The sequence below is a fragment of the Ranitomeya variabilis genome, chromosome 4, assembly GCF_051348905.1.
Source record: "Ranitomeya variabilis isolate aRanVar5 chromosome 4, aRanVar5.hap1, whole genome shotgun sequence".
Lineage (NCBI taxonomy): Eukaryota > Metazoa > Chordata > Amphibia > Anura > Dendrobatidae > Ranitomeya > Ranitomeya variabilis.
Window position 1 is genome coordinate 290,121,325 of NC_135235.1, and position 3,759 is coordinate 290,125,083.

At 40.4% G+C, this 3,759-nt stretch overlaps 1 long non-coding RNA gene across 1 annotated transcript; it reads right to left on the minus strand.

Annotated features, from left to right (window-relative positions):
* Window positions 1-933: 933 nt before the first annotated feature.
* On the minus strand, window positions 934-3,443 carry LOC143768841 (uncharacterized). The gene is made up of 3 exons (XR_013214079.1): window positions 2,928-3,443; window positions 2,497-2,597; window positions 934-1,167 (listed from the first exon to the last, which is right to left on the minus strand). It is a non-coding gene; the product is annotated as an uncharacterized LOC143768841 (long non-coding RNA).
* Between the last annotated feature and the right edge of the window lie 316 nt (window positions 3,444-3,759).

Here is a 3,759-nt window from a genome sequence, read left to right on the forward strand (position 1 = left end):
TAGCAGCCGCAAATCATGCAGCTGTGGCTACACAAACATAATCTACGAGCATGCCCAAAATACTCGGGAGATCACCCGAGCGTGCTCGGAAATCTCGAGTAACGAGTATACTCGCTCATCAATCATGAATAACAAACAATACATAAGTATGTATGAATGAGGCTTGTGTATATATAAAATCAAACTATAAACTCAAAACCCCATAGCATAGATAAGTGATAAGTGCCTGTAAGGTAACTATATCCCCAAAATCCAAACGGTCTACCTATCAGAAATTATGGATAAATTTGGCACTCGGGCAGAAGATCAAATTTTTTAATGATTTTAATAGCAGTGTGACTGTACAAATGTGACGTTTCAGTCAAGAGTGACCTTCATCAGAGTACTAAAATAAAATTAAACAAAGAAAACAATATAAGAATGTAAAATATGATTTAAACCATAGGTATAGACAAAATATATCTAATATTCAAAAGATTAGTCGTGGTTCCAAGCAATCAGGAGACCGGAATTGACGTAGTGTGTGACACAAAAAGGTCTTGTTCGCTCATAGGTATCGTATAGGAAGTGCTGGCACAGTCTAAACCTGTACGGCTTGCGTGTCAGTCGGCAGGAAGCTGCGTTCCACCATATGTAAACTATAGGTCAGCTTGGTGTTAATGGTAAACGGTCTAACCCAGTAGTACTGTGGAATAATAGTATATGACAGGAGACACCGGTGGGAGAGAGTGAACTTAAATGCAGATCTAGGTTTAACTCTGAAATTATGGAGAGAATCAGACTTAGACATATGTTAAATTATGAGAGGACGCCTGGAGAGAGAAGGAATATTAAGTGAAGAATGCATAGGAGAGATATGGAGTCATATATTAATATGCAGACAATCTAAACCAATAAATCACATTCATATGAAGACCTGAAGGTCACATTCCCTATTTAATCCTTTTGGAGCCAGTTAATTCAATTCATGGATCCCAAAGGCTTCCCTGTGTTTTAAAATTCTCAGAAATTGACCGGAGGGACTTGCCAATTAATTTCTTACCAAGAAAACCAGACGAGGGGGCCAGTGTAAGCGGCTCAATAGAAACAGTCTGTGTGACCCGATCCCAGGTACAGCACCGATAGTGGTAGATATTTCATCAAGGAGTCTGAATCCAGCTGAATTATCTGTGTTACAAAAGGGTCTTTTTGTCCTCTATATAAATGCAAAACCATTCTGTCTGATACGTAACGTCAAAAATCTTATCATTCTTTAAGACTGAAGGTACATTTATCTCAAGAAAAGGCCCCATCTCCTACACAAACTCCTACCACTACATTAGAGACCAATATTACTGCCGCTAGCCTGCGTTTACGTCCCAAAAATACCTACGGACCCCCCTCTGGCAGGCATGCCCTTGAAACATTTATAGGCTTCATGGATAATGCATTTAAATCTCTCCGGTCAGATATGGACTAGGGTCGCCTTCATTACCAGTCCAATCTCTCCCCATTAGACCAACAGGCCCTTAGAAAAGGATTACTAAAGGATGCCAAAAATCTAATGATCAAGCCAGCTGATAAGGGTGGCACCATTGTTGTTATGAACAGAATCTAATATAACATTTAAATAGAAAGACACCTTCAGGACAACACTGTCTACCAGCGCCTCCCTTACAACCCTTAACACCAGATCAGTAGATTAATTTTGGATATTCTAGACACAAACTTCACTAGAGGGGTGATTGGTCAAAAAACTCGTGATTTCCTTTTCAATAAACATCCAATTATTCCAGTATTTTATATACTCCCGAAAATTCATAAGGATCTTGAACACCCACCAGGTCGCCCAATTGTAGCATCAACAGACTCCTTACTTTCACCATTATTAATTTTCCTTGAGAAAATTCTAACACCACTGATCAAAACCAGTCGTTCTTTCTTATTAGATCCGGGTGCCTTTTTACAAGTTATCAGAGATATTAATCAAACTCATCCTGAAGCGACCTTAGTGACCTTTGATGTCAATAACCTCTATACCTCTATTCCTCATTCACAAGGTATCAGATCGGTATCTGAACTCTTGTCAGTATCACAAACCTTTCCAGAAATCACCGAGTTCTGTATAGAACTATTAACATTGGTCCTCACTAAAAATTATTTCCTTTTTTCAAGATACATTTTATCTCCAAATAAAGGGGACTGCCATGGGCTCTAATGTGGCTCCTCCATATGCAAATTGTTCCATGTCTGCTTTTGAAGACTCCATAGTTTATCCCAATATGTTGTTCAAAAAATATTCCTTACTGTGGAAACGTTACATTGATGACATTTTTTTGCATATGAGGGGGCCCACTTGAGTCTCTCAATATCTTCTTTCAAGTCCTCAATTCCTCTTGGAGTAATTTGACTTTCGCCATGTCACAAGACCAACGTCAAATTAATTTTTGCGATACTTTAGTCTTTAAGGACACCAAGGGACACTTGACAATTGACCTATATACTAAGCCTACTGACCGGAATGGTTTGTTGTACTGCCATAGTCTCCATCCCAGCTCAACGATACAGTCTATTCCCCGGTCGCAATTCCAAAGAGTGAGAAGCATTGTCAGTGATCCCTTCGTAAGAAAACAGAGGTTAGAGGAAATGAGCAAGACATTTTCAGAAAGTGGCTATCCATCTAATCTCTTAAAAGAATTGTCTTCTGTCTTGACATCCACCCCACGGACCCGGCTTTCTATTGACAATCGCTTCCTTCAGGTACACACCTACCACCCATTTACTCATACATAAAATCATCCGTAAACACTGGAATATTCTCTACATAGCATATCCCTCAGTTAAAGAATTTCAGGTACCATTTCTACCATGCTTCCTACCATGGGTAAAAAATATTTGCGAGGATTCTGTGCAGAGTTTTTAGGATCATAGTAAGTGTGCATTTATACCTGGGACATTACTGCAGGATCTGAGTCCCTGGCGGCGTAGTGTGTTACTGATGGTAGCCTTTGTTACGGTGGTCCCAGCTCTATGCAGGTCATTCAATAGGTCCCCCTTGTGGTTCTGGGATTTTTGCTCTCCGTTCTTGTGGTCATTTTGTCCCCACGGGGTGAGATCTTGGGTGGATCCCCAGATCAAGGGAGATTATCAGTGGTCTTGTATGTCTTCCATTTTCTTATTATTGTTCCCACAGTTGATTTCATCACACCAAGCTGCTTGCCTATTGCAGATTCAGTCTTCCCAGCCTGGCGCAGGGCTACAGTTTTGTTTCTGGTGTCCTTCGACAGCCCTTTGGTCTTCACCATAGTGGAGTTTGGAGTGTGACTGTTTGAGGTTGTGGACAGGTGTCTTTTATACTGATAACAAGTTCAAACAAGTGCCATTACTACAGGTAATGCGTGGAGGACAGAGGAGCCTTTTAAAGAAGTTACAGGTCTATGAGAGCCAGAAATCTTACATGTTTTTAGGTGACCAAATACTTATTTTACACCATAATTTGCAAAATAAATCTTGCCAAATCAGACAAGGTGGTTTTCTAGATTTGTTTTCTCATTTTGACTCTAATAGTTGTGGTCTACCTATGATGTTAATTACAGGCCTCTCTCATCTTTTTAAGTGGGAGAACTTGCACAATTGGTGGCCGACTAAATATTTTTTTCTCCACTGTACCAGGATGGGGGATATATATACCAGGATGTGAGACATATATACCAGCTGGATGCTGGGCTGTGACGTGCGGTGGGTCATGCCTGGGGGAATCCAGGAGGTCTGGAAGTTGAC